Source organism: Pongo abelii, chromosome 9, assembly GCF_028885655.2.
Source record: "Pongo abelii isolate AG06213 chromosome 9, NHGRI_mPonAbe1-v2.0_pri, whole genome shotgun sequence".
In the NCBI taxonomy this organism is placed as follows: Eukaryota; Metazoa; Chordata; class Mammalia; order Primates; family Hominidae; genus Pongo; species Pongo abelii.
The window spans coordinates 108434802-108456072 of NC_071994.2; positions in this window are offsets into that span (position 1 = coordinate 108434802).

Consider the following 21271-nt stretch of genomic DNA (forward strand, 5'->3'; position numbering starts at 1 on the left):
TTTTAAAGAAAAAATCATCTTAATTTTTGAAGAAAAGACGTTTGGCAAAATACAACACCCTTTCATGATAAGATACTTGGAAAGCTAGGAACAAAAGAGATGATAAAAGACATTTATGAAAAATCCACAGTTATTATTAATATTTTAATCAATGGTAAAGACTGAAAGCTTTCTTCCTAATATGAAGAAAAAGACAAGAATGTTCACTTTCACTACTATTATTTGTTATTGTACTGAAAGATCTGCCCAGAGCAATTAGACAAGAAAAAGAAATAAAGGATGTCTAACTTAGAAAATAAGAAATAAAATTCCTCCATTGGAAGATGAGATGATCTCATATATAGAAAATTCTAGAAAATCCAAAGAAAACTCCTAGAGCTACAAATAAATTCAGCAAAGTTACAAGGTATAAAATTAATACAAAAACTTTAGTTTTGATGTCATACACCTGCAATGAAAAATTCAAAAAGGACATTTAGGAAAGCAATTTCACTTAAAAGTGTATTAGTCTATTCTCACACTGCTAATAAACACATACCTGACACTGGGTAATTTATACAGAAAAAGTTTAATGGACTCTCAGTTCCACATGGCTAGGGAGGCCTTACAATCATGGCAGAAGGTGAAGAGGAGCAAAGTCATGTCTTACATGGCACTAGGCAAGACAGAATGAGAGCCAAGTGAAAGGGGTTTCCCCTTTAAAAATCATCAGACCTTGTGAGACTTATTCACTACCTAAATAACAGTATGGGGGGAACAGCCCCCATGATTTAAGCACCTCCCTCAAGATCTCTTCCACAACACTTGGGAATTATTGGAGCTACAATTCAAGATGAGATTTGGGTGGGACACAGCCAAACCATATCATTTCACTTCTAGACCCTCCCAAATCTCATATCCTCAAATTTAAAAACAAATCACGCTTTGCTAACAGTCCCCCAAAGTCTTAACTCATTTCAGCATTAACTCAAAAGTTCACAGTCCAAAGTCTCATCTGAGATAAGGCAATCCCTTTCACCTATGAGCCTGTAAAATCAAAAACAAGTTAGTTACTTCCTAGATACAACACGGGTACAGGCATTGGGTAAATACAGCCATTCCAAATGGGAGAAATTGGCCAAAACACAGGGACTGTAGGCCCCATGCAAGTCCGAAATACAGCAGGTCAGTCAAATCTTAAAGCTCCAAAATGATCTCCTTTGACTCCATGTCTCACATCCAGGTCACACTGATGCAAGAAGTGGGTTCCCATGGTCTTGGGCAGCTCCACCCCTGTGGCTTTGCAGGGTACAGCCTCCCTCCCAGCAGTTTGCATGGGCTGGGGTTGAATGTCGGTGGCTTTTCCAGGCACAAGGTGCAAGCTGTCAGTGGATCTACCATTTTGGGGTCTGGAGTATGGTGGCCCTCTTCTCACAGCTCCACTGGGTAGGCAGTGTGCCAGTGAGGACTCTGTGTTGGGGCTTCAACTTCACATTTCCCTTCTGCACTGCTGTAGCAGAGAATCTCCATGAGGGCCCCACCTTTGCAGCAAATTTCTACTTGGACATCTGACATTTCCATACATCCTCTGAAATCTAGGTGGAGGTTCCCAAACCTCAGTTCTTGACTTCTGTGTACCCACAGGCTCAATACCACATGGAAGCTGCCAAGGTTTTGGAGCTTGCACCCTCTGAAACCACAGCTCAAGCTGCACCTTGGCAACTTTTAGCCATGGCTAGAGTAGCTGGGACGCAAGGCACCAAGTCTCTAGGGCTGCACAAAGCAGGGAGGCCAGGAAACCAGTTTTTCCTCCTAGGCCTCGAGGCCTAAAATGGGAGCGGCTGTGGCAAAGGTCTCTGACATGTCCTGGAGACATTTTCTGCATGGTCTTGGTGATTAACATTTGGCCCCTTGTTACTTATGCAGATTTCTGCACCCAGCTTAATTTCTTCTCAGAAAATGGGTTTTTCTCTTCTATCTCATCATCAGGCTGCAACTTTTCCTTTTGCAACTTTTATGCTTTGTTTCCCTTTTAAAACTGAATGCTTTTAACAGCAACCAAGTCACCTCTTGAATGCTTTGCCGCTTAGAAATTTATTCACCAGATACCCTAAATCATCTCCCTCAAGTTCAAAGTTCCACATATCTCTAGGGCAGGGGAAAAATGCTGCCAGTCTCCTTGCTAAAGTATAACAAGAGTCGCCTTTGCTCCAGTATCCCTGAATAGCCAAAATAACAACATAGTGAATTCATAATTTCCTGTTTTAAAGCTCACTAGTCATCAAAGCTAAGGTCATCAAAATATTGTAATACCAGTATAATGATAGACCTATAGACCAATGTAATCAAAAGGAGAGCCCAGAGTTAAATTCACACATTTATGTAGAATTCATTTACAACAAGGGCACCAAGTCCATTCAGTGGGGTAAAAAACAGTGGTGTCTTCAACACATGGTGTTATTACAACTAGATTTCCATTGTGCAAAGAAATAAAGTGGATTCCTACCTCCCTTCATATACACAAATTAACTAAAAGCTGATTAACGAAATTAATATAAGAGATAAAGCCATCAAATTCTTAAAATAGGTGATACGTGTTCATAATTTAACACCAGATTTAGTAATTTAACCTCGAATTTAACAATGAATTCTCAAACAGGACACCAAAGCATGAAAATAAATAAATAAATAAATAAATAAATAAGACTTCATTCAAATTAAAAAACTTCTGAGTATTAAAGACCATCAAGAAAGTCAAAATACTACAGAATGGTAGAATATATTTGCAAATTATTTGCCTGCTAAAGGTTCAATATTCAGAACATATTAAGAGCTCACAAAACTCCACAAAAAAGGCAACTCAATAAAAAAATCAGCAAAAAACTTTAATAGACATTTCTCCAAACACGATACACTAATGTCAAAAAAATCCCATAATAATACTTGACATTATTAGCCATCAGGAGAATGCAAATTAAAACCACAATGACACACCACTTCATACCTACTAGGATATCAAAAAATAGAAATTAAGAAGTGTTGTCAAGGTAATGGAGAAATTGGAAACCTCATGCATTGCTGGTGGCACAGCTGCTGTGGAACAATTTGGTGGTTCCTCAAAATGATAACTATAAAATTAACATATGCTCTACTTATAGGTATTTACTTTAAAAATCGAAAACAGGAACTCAGATCACTGAACACTGATGACTATTATCGAATTGTCCACAATAGCCAATAGATAGAAACAAAGTGTCCATTAACACATGAATGGACTTATTTTTATTTTTATATTTTTTTAGAGACAGCATACGGCTATGTTACTCAGGCTAGAATGCAGTGGCTGTTCACAAACATGATGCCAGACTGATCAACACGGGAGTTTTGGCCTACTCCATTGCTGTCCTGGGCCAGTTCAATCTTCCTTAGGCCAATCTGGTGGTCCCCTGTTCCTGAGAGGTCAACATATTGATGCCAAACTTAGTGCAGACACCCAGTTGGCATAGTGCAGTACAGCCCAGAACTTCTGGGCTTAAGCAATCCTCCTGCCTCAGCTTGCCATGTAGCTGGGACTATGGGCACGTGCCACCTATGTCGAACTGGATTTTTAAATTACAACATGCATACAATCGGTTATTACTCAGCAATGGTAAGAAATTAAGCACTGAAACATGCCACAACATAAATGCACCTTGAAAACATTATGCTAAATGAAATAAACCAGACACAAGAGGCCACTTAGTTTATGATCTATTTATATAAAATGTTCAGAATAGACAAATCTGTCAAAAGAAACAATAGATCAATGGATGCCAGAGGCTGTGGGACATGGGAATCAGAAATAACTGTGAATGGGTAATGGGTTTCTTCTGGGTTGATGAAAATATTCTGGAATTTGTAATTGTGGTTACACAATTTGTGAATATATTAAAACCCACTGAGCTGTACACTTTAAAATGATGACTATTATGGTTTGTGAACTTATTAGATTTTCTACTTCTATTTGAGCCAATTTGACAATTTATTACTTTACAGAAAACTATCCCATTCGCCTTCTCCTTTTAAGTTCATTTGTGCCTATTGTTTCATCATCACCAGTGTCGTTTGGTTATTAATCTTTTCAGAATACTTATTTTAGCTTAGATAACCATTTCTGCTCATGTTCATCACTAATGTTTGTCTGTTCTATTCATTGTATTTATACCTTTTTTTCTTGTTATTTTCATCGTATTTTATCTCTATTTGACCATTTGACATACGTGTGGATATTCTGCACCAAGCAATTCTGAGTGTCTTACAATTTAATTCAATTCTGACACTAGCTACCTGGAATTATTACAGGATGGACCTCACAAAGGGGCTCAGTTCTGAACGACTGAGGCCAATTTCAAGTAGTGAGTTCTTAGGCTACCTACACTTCTGTCTAATTTGTGTATGAATTGGGGGTTCCCATGAACCCATTCTCAGTTTGGATAACTTCCTTCAACAGCTGACAGAAATCGGAGAAATACTTTACTTACTAATACCGGTTTATTATAAAAGATACGGATGAACAGCAAGATCAGGAGGTACATAGGTGAGATCCAGAAGGGTCCTGAATTCAGGACACTTCTGTCCTGGTGGAGTTTGGTGGAGCCACCCTCCTGTCACGTGTATGTGTTCACTAACCTGGAAGCTCCCCTAACCCCCTTGTTAGTGTTTTTGTAGATGCTCCATTACATACGCATTATTGATTAAATTGGCAGTGCCAATTCTTAATCATGTTTTGCTCTTTCCAATTATAAAGCTGTCTAGAGACTCCAGCCACCAGTCATCTCATTAGCATACCAGAGATACTCATTATCCTGAAAATTTCAAGGTTCTTAGAAGTTCTTATGTCAGGAACCAAGGATTGAGACCTAATATAACAGAAGACGCTCCCATCATCTTATCATTTAGGAAATTACAAGTGTTTCAGAAGCTCAGTGTCAGAAAGTGAAGGCAGAGACCAAATATGTGTCTTACTATGTCACAACCTTTTAATCAATTACTATTGCTAATGAGATATTGCTGCTGTCAAGACAATTAACATTCCATTGTGGATAATTTGCCATTCTTTCATCAGTTGTTTTAATTTTTTTCTCTTAAGTATTTGATGTCACAGTGTTTTACTATATATGTACATAAACTTATGTGCATAGTTTTACTTTTCCTATTTGGCACTTTAGATAAAACTTTATGTGAAGAGGCCGGGTGCAGAGGCTCATGCCTGTAATCCTAGCACTTTGGGAGGCTGAGGTGGGTGGATCACAAGGTCAGGAGATTGAGACCATCCTGGCTAACACGGTGAAACCCCGTCTCTACTAAAAATACAAAACATTAGCTGGGTGTAATGGCTGGTGCCTATAGTCCCAGCTACTCGGGACGCTGAGACAGGTGAATGGTGTGAACCCAGGAGGCGGAGCTTGCAGTGAGCTGAGATCACGCCACTGCACTCCAGCCTGGGCGACAGAGTGAGACTCCGTCTCAAAAAAAAAAAAAAAAGTTTTAAGATTCTTTGTTCTTTATTTCAGGAAAATTCTCAGTCATGTTTTTAAAGATTGTGTCTCCCTCATGCTTTCTAATATATTTGCTTTGTTTCTGTAAAAATATGATTTGACATTTTTATCTTAAATTTAATGTTTTTAGCATATTTTTCATTATATCAACCTCCATATGGTGGTGTGCTGATTTATGGGTGAATTCCAAGATTATTTTGAAATAATTACTCCCTTTTAGAAAGTCTGGAATTTATCTTGTCTCTTGTTTCTCTCTTTTAATAACATTTTAAAATTTCTATTATTTATAATTGGTTATTTTAATCTTCAACTATCCTTTATTATTGTGGCCATTTTTCTTTGTAGTAATTCATTAATTTTTATGCATATTTTTCTTCCCTTTATAATACTGTTATATGTACTTCTTATAGTTTTTTTTTACAATAGATTTCTTGATTATATGAAGATTGAAAGTGGCAAAATCTTCTGTTGAGCGAATTGGCTTTCTTAATTATTTAATGGTTTTTTGTAGTTTGACGTTCTTTTTAGTGTAAGAAGGAATTTATGAAAAAATTCTTTTTTTATTCTGCCTTTGTAATCTCCTTTTCTTCATTCTTTTTGGTCTGATTGATAGATTCTGATTATTTCTCCCTGACCCATATGACTATAGCGTTCAGAATCAGGTCGTCTATTGGCAGTTCATGCACATTGCTGTCTCAGCCTAGGTCCTGGTTGCTTGGCTATTTCTGATTAATCTTGTCCTCCTGAGCAATAACTCAATACAGATCACAGCCCTATCCGTTTTCATAGATTAGGTTCTGGTCACTCTACAATTTGTAATGTGATTTCATTCCATTTTCCTTTAAAGTTTCAATTCCTGGATATCTCTTCTGCTTTCTTCCCTAGAGAACTTCATTTCATTGACTTTAACCCCTTCTTAATCTGAGTTTTCTGTTCTATCTATGAAACGTAAAGATGTTCAACTAGTTTTTGAATGGTCCAAAGACTTTCAAACCGTTTTTGATAATTCCTTATGTTTGAAGATGAGTAAATGTGACCTAGCATGTGGACTTATGCTTCCATATAAATCAGATGTTTAATGCTATATTTTCTAACCAGGTAACAACAGTATTCCAAGTGGCTAGCAATAAGACCTCTTCAGAAAACTCACTGTTAATTACACACACACCACAAAAAGGAAAAAATAACATAGGATTCTGAGTCAGAATAGTTTTTATTCTGTTTCTGTTGTTTATTTTATTTATTTATTTTTCCATCAGGGACATACCTTGATTTATAATGGCCAGAATATAAATTCTGCAGATATTAATTGCAGTATTATTTGTATGTGACTATTTTATTTCATAATCATGTAAATGTTTTTAGTTTTTATTCCAATTTCCTTATTTTGTTGAAATTCTACATATTGAATATTTCAATGTGGTTTATTTTGATTAACAAATCAAATAAATTTAATCATAGTAAAAATAAAATAGCATACTGTAGATCTGTTTGATTTTTTGTAAGCTATTGCTAACATAGCAATTTTAGTAAGCAATAATTTATTCCAAATAATTGTGAATAGTACAAATTTAGTGTTTTTTCTTGCATGATCCTTGAAGGATTTTCTGTTATTTTGCTTACTACCTCTAGTGATCTTACATTTTTCTATACATTAAAACAATCACTTTAACAACATTTAGTCTGCATTCCCATATTGTGCCTGAGTGTGGTTCTCAAATATTTTGGCAGATTCAGAAAATATCATATATAGTCTTAGAGTTGCTCCAAGAAATATTATTACTTCAACATCTTTGAGGACTTTTTCTAGAGACAAATTCAACCAATTTATCATATATGAAAAAGGAATGCTTCTAGATATTCAGCCAAAATTCTGGCTTGTATTTTTTTTTCTTTATCAGTCATGTAACCATGAATATTTCCAACATGACTTTGACAAGCTTTAAAATCACTGTGTAAATTTGAAAATAGTTATCTTTTTTAGTTCTACACTTAGTGTATCCACTTCTTACAAGAAGCAATGAGATATTTATAAATTTCAACTTTGTTTTCTTCTTGTTTATTGACTTGGCTGTACCATTTTAGTAAAGTCTGTTTCTCCTTCAGTGTGAAGCCATAGATGTTCTCAGAGGACATAGCCTCAGGCAGAGGATAATCACCTTAGAATAACAGTGGTTTTAGCAAGATTCTATTGGACTATCTCTCTCCCTGCTCTCTCCGTTAAGCTGTCTGCCTCTGCATATAGCACACCCAGATTTTAGCCTCCACTAATGGAAGGCTGACTGGTCTGTTGTTTTCCGTGATACCCTAAAGTATAAATTGCTCCCACAGTCTGATCCAATTCAACCAAGGCCAATTGCAGAGCTAGTTTTCGAGGCAAGTTTTGTGGTTTGTTCTGAACACAGGAGGGGTATTGTTAGTTGTCTCTTCATCTGATTGTCTCTGGTAAAGTTTCCGGTCTATATTTTAGCATGTTGCTCATAATTGCTTATCATCAAAACAGCCTTTGTTTCTGAGCAACTCTTAGCTTGAATTTCCCAACAGTCAGTTTCCAATTAAGTTAGTTGCTTTATAGAGAGCTTTGGAGTGCTCTGTATTTATGGACTGCCTCTTTACCATGGCAAAATATTGGAACCTCTGCTCTAGAGTGAGACCAAGAAGAGTGGTGTAATTTTTCCAGAGTGACAGAAACACACCAGCTCCTCCTCAGTTAAGTCCCGCCCAGTGCCCCTGGGTAGGGTGCCTTTGAGGACCAGCAGGGGGCGCAGGGCAAATTAGGGATGACGTTCAGAGCCTGTGCCTACAGGCATCTCCAAGGGCTTATCATGTTGGTAGGGAAGGTAACTGCTCATCTTCGCAGGTTGCCTCCCCCACATGTATCTTCCACCCTGTGAGGGAGCTGGAGAGGGATGCTCACTTCCTCAATTGTTTTTGGCTTGCCATGACTAGGAGTGAGCCTCCACTCTACTAGAAGGGGTTGAGCGAATGAAGAAAAACCCCAACTTCTTAGCTTCAAATGTTAGGAATTTAGCTATTGCTGAGGGGTATGAGAAAAGCTGGCAACCTGCCCCTCCTGGTGAGATAACATATCCTTTAACTGAGATGAGGAGAGAGAGAGAGCCTCATTTTCTTGGCCCTACTCACTCAGATTGGAGAGTCTGAAAAAAAAAAAAAAGGAAATAAAATAAATGTTGAGATGGGAGGGAGAAGGAGAAAGCAAGTCATGGCTAAGTGACACAGGCTGGCTCTTGATATCACAATTTAGAAGATTTTCTTGAAAAAAATATTTCTTTATTTGCTATGAAACAATTTCCAAAGACTTCTTTAAAATAGTTTCTTCAATACGATCATTTTCTGGAAAGAAGGTTTGTAGAACTTACCATGCTACCATTCCAGAAGTCATATTTTTCCTAATTATTTATTTTAAATATTACAGGATCTCTAAATGTATTATGCATCTGATTAATAATATTAGCTTAAATTTTCCATCCTACATAGTGATTATTTCTGTCATTAAATTATTTTTATCCTTCATATGAATTTGTTCATTATAGATCAAATTTTAATATCATACTTAATAAATTCAGAAATGTTTATTTTTTTTTCTAGTACACGCTATGCTAGTAAAGACCAAAACATGTACACGATTATGTGGGATTACATGTAGATACAAGATACCATCCTTTTAATAATATTATACTAATGTTCTGTTTTCTAATGTATTTGTCTTGATTCAATACTGTTGATATTTTTAATTTAGTTAGCTTTGTTCTTCAGTTCTACAATTAGATATGAAATGTTTTGTTTCCAAGTGGATTTGTGGTCTTTTAATAGAGTATCAAATGTTTCTAGCCACAGATAATTTAATTGGAAAAACTAAATGTGAAACTAACTTGTAGTACATGTAATAGTAGAAGCAAAATACATTGCATTTTAAGTTAGTATTTAAAAGCTAATTACTACATTTTCTTTTTTCCATTTTAAAAATGATTCAAAATAAAATACTGAAATTTCTGCCATGTAACCCAAAGTAATTTTATATAATTAAACTGAATCAGAAGCTGTTTTGATAGAAATATTTTTATAATGCCAGAAAGATGTGATGAATATTTTCATGAGTTTTCATAGAATTTGCTAATTTTCTGAATATATATTACCTTTCTAATAGATCAGAGTTGCATTTGTTGCTTCTGAGATCTGAATTTGATAGAAATAATTGCCTTTTTATATTCTTATTATATTGATCATAATTAAATGTTTTTTTAGTAAAGACTAAGGCAGTCCAGGTATTTCATCTGAACTGTTCAAGTTCTGGATTTGATTAGAATAATTTTATAGTTGCCCTTAATTTATTTCATAGCCTTTTAGTGTGTCTGTGGCATGTTGCCACAGACTACATATGTGGAGTGTAAAGCAGCTGCCCCCCTGCTCAGGTCTAAGGACAATGCTGTTAACAGAAAAAATGTGATATGTTATATCTAACTTCCAAAGGTACTCTTTAATCTAGTCACTCTGCGGATAAGAAATTGCCAGTAAAGAAGGTTGCAAGTCATGTTTTTTTCTGAAATATCTAAAATTGAAATTTTGGGACTACATCTTGTAATTTTGCTGCTCAATGATTTTACTTTATTAATGAACACTCTCAAAATAATTAATGAGCAGAAAAGCCTGTGTCACAGATGATGAAGACAAACTTCTAGGAGAGTTTACTTCTGGAGCTTCTGTTAAGAGTCAGGTTCGCTTGAGATGATGACAGGTGACAGGCAACAGCTTTTTGTTATCCTTAATTAAAATAACCAGAACAAATTTCTGGAAATCAAGTATGTGTCCATGGAGGAGACAGCAGTAAGCAGAGGTTTCAATTGTATTCAATACCAGTATAGGAAGCTGATATTCAGCACTCAAAGTGGTTCAAGAACCTCATCTACAAGAGGGAGGTCAGTGGAAGAACCCAAAGCTATTCTCAAAATTTCTGAATAACAAGTTTCTTAGCAACTGAATCAGTGGAACCCCAAAAGGTTTTGCTGAGATTGCTAAAGGAGCTATGCTCCACTTCCAGACCTCAGTGGTGGGCAAGTGCTAGAATCACACACTTCTGTGTATTCTTCCCTTGGGCGTTGAGAAAACGCGCAGATGTACACAACAAAGTGCAGAGAAGATGTTCAACTCATGAACCAAAGATCTGAATTGAAAACAAAATTATGGTGACATAACTGAGAGTCTACTCGGCCGTGAAATGCAGAATGGAAAATTGCATGTGTCAAGAAACAGGCTAAGGCAGCAGAAGTAAGTAGGGATATGACAGATACCAAGAAACACAGACAGCCTCTAGATAGTTTGGAGAACATTCCAGTGCAGTATCTTAGACTAGGACATAAGGAAAATATAAATAATATTGCATACTCCCTTGGAAGTTGTTACCTGGCAAGCATGACAAATTTACACATATATATACGTGTATATATATATATATATATATACACGTATATATATGTATGTACAATTGAAGGAATTAAGCACTAAATTATGCGGTGCTGATGGTGGTGAATGTGGTTGAATTGATGCAAAGGACATTACTAGTTAGATTACTAATGTGATTACCTCATGGTGCTTTCTTAATTTAGGTAGCTGTGAGTTTGTGAGAATGTCACTAAATAATCTCGTTACTAAAAAAAGCTCTTAAAAATTCTGAATAAAATTTTCAATGATCTCTATTTGAGGCTTCCCTGAAATACTCTCTAATCTTATTATTTACAAAGCATTTAGTGGTTTTTCTCCCATATTAAGACTACTCCTATTTAGATTCTTCTTTCTCCTTCCAAGTATATTCCATCAAATATTCCCACTGAATTCTTTTTATTTTCTTTAGTTCTCAATTACTTTATTTGTACTCTTTATGCTTTAATTTCAATTATTACATGTATTCATATATGACGCCTTCATATATGCCTTTGGTCCCACTGTCAGTAGTTTTGTTTTGTTTTGTATTCCTAAACAATTGTAACTCTGCCTGAATCAGTCAGAAAACAAATTTATTGAAGGATGTTTTGCTAAACACAGAATTTGGGGGAAGGGCTTTGGAGCTTGGTTTGGAGGATAGACAGTCGGAAACAACTCTCACAAAATGTCATAGAAATGGTAACATGAAAACAGAACCAGGAACAGACCTTGTCGCTCCACCATTGTCTAAGTGCATCTATTAATAACTCTGAAAACTGATGTAAGTGGCACTTTTCTACCCCCTTAAAAATGGGAGTATGTATTACCCTTGCTTTTTCACGTACTAGCTTTCTGTTTTAAAATCCACATAGATAAATTGTATCATTAGAGCCTTGATTGTGAATCTGGACTACAGCTGCAAGGAGGGCTAGGAAAATTTTCCCTGGCATCTTTTTGTTTCTAGAGTAAGAACTACCCCATAATGTAAAGGGATACCCCAAACATAGAAAAGGTGGTCAGACGCAGAAAAAAAAAGTCACCTACAATCTCAAATTCTCTGCAAAGTGCTGCACTTGAATTCCAAACTGTTGGTTGAATATCTTAAGGTTTATTCCATTAAATATCTCCAATACAAAATGTCTCTGAATAATGCACTACCTGATGCCCATTAAAATGAGCAATCATGATTTCCCCCTTATCGATCTCTCTGCCTCAGTCACTTCTACCTCCACATTATTTTACATATATTGCAGTTTATCAAAGTAAGTGTTTATACTTGTACTCACATTCTATACCCTTAATAACCACAGCTCTAATAATGTAAAATTGTTGCTGACACTTATTTTCCATACTTCTGATTCTCCTATCACCTGCTCACCTTTGTCTTTCCCATCAGCTTTTATCAGCTTCTAGCTTCTACTAAACCACATTGTTAGCTTATTCAGTAGGTCTGTTGTTTGTTACATGTTACTCCTTACAAGGACTTTAGTCCTATGAGGACACCTTTGTCTGTTTTGTTAAGTATTATACTTGTAGGATTTAGAGTACCTGTCCCATAGAAAGTGCTCAACACATATTTGTTGAGTTAAACATTGTTGAATCATCCCTGAAAAGGAAATGATGAAATTAAAGTAGCATATGGAAATTTTAGTTGGGCTCTGGCATTTTTTTTAATGCAGGGCAACATGGGTCTCAATGTGAATAAAGCACATGTGCAGAGATAGTTCCCGAGAAATATAAAATATAAATATGTAAATATACATATGTTATATATGTGTCTCTCTCTCTCTCTCTATATATATATATATATTCAGTATACATCCTTATGTGTCTATAACAGTAGCTTTAGGCTGAAACCCAAAAGATAAAGTCTAAAGGGAAAACTAAATGAAGAAGTTGAGTTCAATAGGAGAAGACCAATGACATTTGAGATTATATTCAAGAGTCTATAATTAGGGACAGCAGCCAGAAAAACTGATGGAAATTTCCACTATTACCTGGCTATATGCTATTAAATATATCCATATTAAACCTCCAAAAAATCAACCCTTGAATTGACTCTGTGAATATAAGCACTCCGATAACTTCTAAAAGTTCATCTATACAAATGGTCACAATTTTGAACTTTTACATCTTATTTTCATTAGGACTGCATTTCCGAATTCTCAAAGATAGTTTTCTTTAGATTTTCCCATTGCTACTTCATATTCACTGCTAAGAAGTTAATGCCAGTAAACTAATTGCCATTATGAAAGTTTCCATTTTTTTAATCACTCATCCAAAAATACCATAAAATATATAACTATTGGACCAATGTTTTCTTTGTAGCATCTTATTTTAAATTTTAAGTAAGCCCTGTTGTTTCTATGTTTTTAAATGAAGACAAAGGTCCTACTATTACAATTATTTTTCATTTATTGAATTACTTATACATTCGATATTTATTTACTTACCTATTAAGTATTTCTATATAATGTCTTTAATTAGTTTTTTTTTTTTTTTTTTTTTTTTTTGAGATGGAGTCTCAGTCTGTCGCCCAGGCTGGAGTACAGTAGTGTGATGGTGGGTTTAAGCTATTCTCCTGCTTCAGTCTCCAGAGTAGCTGGGACTACAGGCATGTGCCACTACGCCCAGCTAATTTTTTTTTTTTTTGTATTTTTAGTAGAGATGGGGTTTCACCATGTTGGCCAAGCTGGTCTCGATCTCCTGACCTCGTGATCCACCCACTTCAGCCTCCCAAAGTGCTGGGATTACAGGAGTGAGCCACTGCTTCCGGCCTAACTAGATTATTTAATAAAAAATAAGAGTACCTACTGCGATGAAGGCACTCTACTGGACACTGTGGCTCCAGCAGTTCAACCAATAAAAACTTTTTTGTGTGTGTATTCTATTTGGAGAGGCAGAAATAAATAACCTAAAAATAATAATATAATTTTTGTTTTTGATATTAAGAAATATAACGTGGGTTGTGTGCATGTGTGAGAGTGTGCATATGGTGGATGATACTGTCAAAGAGTATACCAATTTTCTTTAAGTGGTAAGTATTCCATCCTATGATTAGTTTTTTATCACAACGGAATCTCTTCATGATGCCAAATGTTGAGATAAGGCCTTTTCTGTAGACCAAAAGAATTGAGACATTAGTAAGTGTTGCTCTTAGCCAAAAGGTCTAAATGAACCACATTTTCATGTAATCATAAAAATTTGAGCAATAGAATAGAACGTTGGGGCAAAACGCCATAAGAAATATGTATGTATATTTTAGTTAACAACCTCAAGAAAAAAGTGTTTGAGAGTTTGTTAATGCCATGTATTCTATACTGCAGAGTGAAGACAGGCTACTGCCTCACCTGTTTATATGAAAAATATCTGCCTACTACATAGTGCTTCAAGTGGTGCTAATATATTTTGTTCATTTCAATATAATATGCTTCCCCTCCATAATGGATTTTCAAGCCCATTTATTTGCTTTTGTACACTGTGTTTAAAGCTCCAAGTTGAGAATTCTATTATTAATGATTGCCCAATTTGAAACCACACTTTAAAGTTGTGCTTCGAAGCAGTCATCACTGTTCTGCAACCTATCTGTTGATAAACTGTAAGGAAACACAAGTTCCTGCACCCAATGGTCTTTTTGCACAGGTAAGAGTACCATGTATTCAAATTTAGGGAAAGAATACAACATCCTTGCCAGGACTTTTCAAGCTATTTTATGTATAAAGATAAAGTGACCAACCTAATGACTTGGATCTAAAATAAAAGTGTCTTCATTTTAAAAATTCTCAGAAAACTAGGCTTTAGTAAGCATAGAATACTATTAATTTATTAATGTGCATGAAAAACAGGAATACACTGCACGTGGTATTCCAAAGATTCAATCCAAGAAAAAATAATCAATGAAATCTTAAAAAGAATTGAAAGAAGCCAGTTCTTGAAGTCCTCAAATCAATTTATGTCAACTATAATTCAAGGAAGCATCTTAAGTAAAGAAGGAATAGGTTGAATAAAACTCATATGTCTCAATCAATCAATAATATATCTTTGGGTCAGGAAATTTTTTTAAATGTGTCTTAAAGAGATGAATACTCTTTGCTATAAGAAATATATAAAAGCAAAGTAAAGAAAATCTTTTGATATAGTTCCTATTCTCTCAAGACATATTTGAAATGTACTGCGTGGTATATGATTAAGCAGTTAAATTTCATAGAGTGTAAGTTTTTGTTCCCATAAAATGATTTTTCTTTGCTTGCATTGATTCACTAACACCTTATTGAGTTGAATGCATGTTTTGTGGGGTGTTTTTGGTAGTCTTATTGATTTCTAGAAAGCTGAGAGGATGGAAACATAGAAATTGATTTTTTTATTACAAAGCCAGTTATGATCAAGCTTAAAGCTCAAAAGTAATCTCTGCTTATAAACTATGCCCCTTTAAAAACATTTTCCCTATGAAGCCAAAAGTAGCTAATTATATTTTAAGATTCATTAATGGAATGGAAAAAAGGTGATGATCTCTTCCTGCTCTGGGCTAGTGAGATCAAAACTACAGAAATGTACTCAAATCTCAGTGATAAACTTTAAGGAAGATTAAAGATAAATTTCAAATGCATTAAGAATAGTGTGACTAAAATACTGAGGAGACTCAATGCCAGGTAAATGGAAATCTGTGTATTTTGTTGTTTGGTTTCTATTTGTTTTGCATTGTTTTTGCATGATTAGAGTCTATACTTTTGGAAGACAGCATGTAAAACAGGGATTAGACCTCAAAACATGGGAATGTAATCTATAAAGAAACTGATTTAAATCAACAGAATAAAGAACATTTTCACTGCTTTGAAAAGTGGAATGACCAAAAAACAGAGAAGATAACTTTTATAATGAGATGTGCTAAAGCTGTAAGTCCAGTTAGAAAGAGATATAGAGAGGACTCTAGGAGAAATAAGCATTAGATTAAAATCTAAATTGTATGAATTTTAAGTTCACTGAAGCCAGATTCTGTGAAATCATTAAAGCTTACGTATGTTTCTTTAGGGTAAACTTTATATTGAAATTTGTGGTAAATTCCTGAAAAAGCACCATCAATCCTTATTTTTTAATCAAATGGTTTCCATTTTCATAAAAGAAAGTATGAGAAAATTATTCTATTATTAAAACATTTTAGATAAACAAAATAAAGGAAAAACAACATTCCAATCTCTCTACTTGCATAATGTCAGCATGCTGATGTGTTAATGTGTTCTCCCATTTTATTATTCTGTATTTATTTTACATTATTATAATCATTTTGTAAATATAGTGCATTTTGGACTTAATATATCAAATAGTTTTATTGCTATATTACTACATGGTTTTGTGGTGTTGATGGTTTTTAAGCAATATTTAATAATGTATCAATCACTTCCTTCTTGCTGTATATTTGTAGCAAATTGGAAGATTCAAATTACAAATAATACCAAGATTTTTAAAACTAATGCAAGTAGATTCCCCTGTATATTGGATTACATTTGTAGAATGCCTTCGTAGAAGTATTCTTTCTAAGTCACACAACATGGAGAGTTTAAGGCTCATTGTGTAGAGTACCAAATTGCTTCCAAAAGTGCTGCATTTTTTATTCAGCCGTCAATTTGATTTTAATTTCAGAAATTCATTAACTACCTTTCTGTTATGGTTTTTGTAAATGCTATTAACACTTGCAATATGAGGTATTCTTATTTCACTGTCTTTTCAAATATAACACATTCTGTAATCTTTCTGTCCAAATAGGCATATCCAAGAGAAAGTATGGGAATTTACCTATCTGAAAACTAAGTAAAACATAGATGGCTTTTGTAAAGGTGAATAAGGCAGCAATAATCATATATAGCTCTGATCCTGTACGATGGTCTAGATTCCATGCTTACTGTCAGTACAATAGTTTTCTCACCTCCTCAGTCTACTTCCCCATCTTTCCTCCTTCCAAGGGTTTAGGCTTTTTCTTGAGTCTCCTGCCTGGGAACGATTTTACCTCTGAATCACTATATCTTTTTGTGCGGTGAAATGATCACAGAAATAACCAGCTCTCAGGATGGATTTCTTGATTGATGATGAAAATAATAGCAACATTAATAATAATAAATAATAATCAATGAACAACTGGTGTTTTTATATGCCAGACACTATACCAAAAACATGTAAATTATCTAATTTTATCTTACCAAAACTACATATAGTACTACAACCCACTTTAACAGAGGACACTGAAGTTAAAAGGTAATTTCACTAAGGTGACACCTCTTATAAGTGCTGGAATTAGGATTTGAATCCACATCTGTCTTATCTCAAAGTTATGTTCTTAACAAAATTCTTTCTGCATATATATATATATAAAAATATATATAAAATAAGGAAATTAAACACAGACAGGCTTAAAGAGTAATTTTTAAAAATTACTCATGGTCTATCTTTATTACCTATAGGTGTTAAGTTTAGTAAAAATTTCTTTTTTCAGAGTTTTTTTTACTTGGTCTAAAGTAGGATAGATCTTAAAAATATATTGTTTTCATTAGTAATCTCCTATTGCAAGTCAAAATCTTCTTTCTAAGTTACTTAAATTATAACTTTTTTCCTCCTTCTTACAGCTTCTACTTCCAATTCAGTTACCCTGGCTACTCCAAAGTAGATGATTCCCAGCCCCACTTTCACCCTCAACTCACACTGTGTTTTTCTCCTCACTATGAATATCACTTCCATTTCATCTGTTCTTTTATTGAAACTGAAGTGTCATGTTGTCTTAATGTAATTAGAGAGTATATTTCTTTATTATTGTTTTGCTCAGTAATCATCTCCCAACAATTTACAGTTGCTTAGCATATATAAAAACAATATTTGGCGTTTAACATTCAAGAAACAAGAGAAGATTCTACAAAAGGGTGATTGGAAGATTTTTTCTATCATACTGATTTGGAATTACATAACTATAGGTCAAAATTGTGTCACTGAAGACATATTACTCTTCCCAAAGGGCTTAAATTACAGTGTGTGGAAGGTTAAGCACCAAACAATGGCTGTATAAATGAAAAAAAATAAAAGTTAAAGTTAATAATAAAGGCATTTGCTTGATGAATCATCAAAATTACTCCAACACTCAAATATTGCCAAATTTCTTAGGCATAGAATTAGGAAGTTTAGGCATTTTAAGAAGATGGTCTCACCTGAGTGATTGGACAGTTATATAGTGATCCTGGAAATAGAAGTATCAGTTTTTAATCTCTCTTTCTCCTTGTGTCTCTTTCTCTCCCTTGACATAAAACTAAATAAATATGCAAGGTCCCTCTTTTTTCAGCACTGGAATATGATCACTGCAAAACAGCAATACCTGAAAGAAGAAAAACTCGATAGGTGAAGCCCGTGAACATCTCTGCACTTTGGCTGAGAACAGTTTCCAAAACACAGCACAGAGAGATAGAGACCAAGCAGAGTGTGATGGTCATGTTCAATGAGGAGGCAAAAATTGGAGGTCTTTTTAACAAATTGTCTTACATCAATTGGATACCCACAGGCAAAATAAACCAACAGCTTCCATTTATACTTTTCACCACATATCAAAAATAATTCAAAGTGGATCACAGGTCAAAATTCAAAACCTAAAACTTTGAAACATCTATGAGAATATAGGGAAAAACCGTTGTAGTCTTAAGATTGTAAAGATTACTTAGATGTGACACTAAAAGCATGCTAGATGATAGAACAAACTGTTAAGTGGGATTTCATCAAATTAATAACCTCTGCTCTTCAAAAGACAAAGTTGAAGATGAAAAGATAAGCCACATACTGAGAGAAAATGTTTGCAAATAGTACATCTGATAAAAGAATTGAGTTTAGAGTATATAAAAGCCTTTCAAACTCAATGGAAAACAGGCAATCCAATTTTAAAAATTAGAAAATATTTAAACAGACATTTCACCAAAAAAGATATGTGGCTGGCAAATAAAGACATGAAGAAATGCTCAATATCATTTGTCTTTAGGGAAATTTAAATTAAGACTACAATGAGATACCACTATACAACTATTAGAAAGTTTAAAACTAAAAATACCAAAAAACAGAGTGCTAAAAAGGATGTAGAAGAACTGGAACTTTCATACACTACCGATGAAAATGTAAATGGTACAACAATTTTGGAAAATAGTGTAGTAGTTTCTTAAATAGTTAAACATGCACCTAACCACACCAACAAAATAATCACTCAATAAAAATTAACTTGAGGATCACATAAATGTTAAGATTAATGAACAAAACCTTTAAAGCAACTACTATAAATAGGTTCGAAGAAATAAAGAAATATATATTTAAAGTATTATAGCAAAAAAGTATCATAATCAATAAATGAAATATCAGCAAACAAAAAAAAGAAACTATAAAAAGTCTCCAAATGAATATGGAATTTTTCCAAAATTAATTCAACTGTTGTGTTACCAGGGCACTCGAGATTTCAGCACCCCAGCACTTTTAGTGACTTAAATAATAAAAATTTGGGTCAGGTCCTTGCTTGCTTGCACTAGCTTTTTGCCCAGTATTCTTTTTTTCTACAACGTAATTATAAACTGCTGATGTATAGTTTGTTTGTCGAGCAGAAAGTGATAACTCTGGGTTCACACAAAGGTTTTCCAGAAGGAATGAATGCCTCGAAGGACTTTGTGAACCAGCTGCTGACCCCCAGAAACCTGGTTGCTCAAGGTGTTATCTGAGACTGATGAAATATAGCCTTTTCTTTTGATTCCCTGAAACCTCCCCTCCCTTACTCCCTGGCCACATGAAAACTCTCTGCGTCTTCTTTTTGTTAAGGTAGATTTGAGAGATCTTGCCACCTTGCCTTCTCACTTTGGCCAAATCAAATAAACCTTTCTCTGCCTCCAAACACCTGTTTGTCAGCATTCAGCATCAGCTGCACATGGGTTCACAAATCTGAATTTGGGCTTCAATAACAGTAGCTTGAAGATGTCAGAAAATCAATATCAGTGAAATCAAAGACATATAAATAGAAATTACCCCTTCTGAAAAATAGAGAGAATAGCATTAAAGAATAACAGAGCCTCAGGAATCTGTGAGAAAACATTAAATGGATTAACTTAAGTCTAACAAAAACCAAGAAAGAGAAAGAAAGAAAGAGAGAGAGAGAGAGAGAAAGAAGGAAAGAAAAAAGAAAGAAAGATGTTTAAAAATAAAGCATAAAATAGTCCTAAATTTGGTTTAAATTATCAAATTATAGACTCAAGACCCTCAGTGAAGCCCAAGTAGGGTGAATACAAACAAATAAGCAAACAAAACCCTTATTTAGACATATAATTGTGAAACTTCTAAAAAATAGAAATAAAACTTTACAAATACCAAAATATAATTTCTAATTATAATGTACTCCCAAAAAGATGTTGAAATAAAGACATAGTTAGATAAATGAAAATTGAAGGTAATTGTCACTAGTAAACCTGCACTACAAGAAGTGTTGAAAGATATTCTTCAGGCTGAAGTAAAATGATACCAAATAAAACCTTGAATCCGAAAGAAAGGATAAAGAGCTTCAGAATTAATCAAACATAGTGGTTTCTTCTTGTGACTTCTTTATAAAAAATTATTGTCTAAAAAATATAATAGTGTCAGGTGTTTAATATATATTAACTATTAACTATTAACTTTGTTTTCATAATAAAAGAGCAAAGGAGGAGGTTAGGTAAATGGAATTAAACTGTTGTAAGGTAAATCCATTTATGAAAAAGGAAATAAAAAATGTAAAAGATCAAACATAATGTCAGCAAATTTAAATGTTTGCTTTTCAAAAATATCATTAAAGGACATGTAAAGGCATGCCACATAATGGTAGAAAAAATTTCAATACATATCCCTGGAAAGGACTTGACAGGTGAATATCAAAGTAACTCATAACCCAATAGTATGAAAAAACCTACTATAAAAAAACTTGAGGAAACTTTACAAAAGAGAATTAGTAAATTGCCAATAAACACAGGAAAAGATACTCAATATCATTAGTTATCAGAGAAATTCAAATAAATTGATTTAGATTAATAACTAATCTAATCCAGATTAAATACTGCTGCATCCCCAGTAGAATCTCTAAATTTAAGAAGCATCAGCATTACAATGGCTGGAGAGGATACAGAGTAACTGAAACTCTAATACATTATGAGTGGAAATGCAATAGTGTACAGCCACTTTAGAGTTAAATATCCACTTTCCATATACCTCATCAATTTCACTCCTGGGCATTCACCCAAGAGAAATAAAAACATCTTTCCCAAAAAAGACTTATACAAGAATGCTCATAG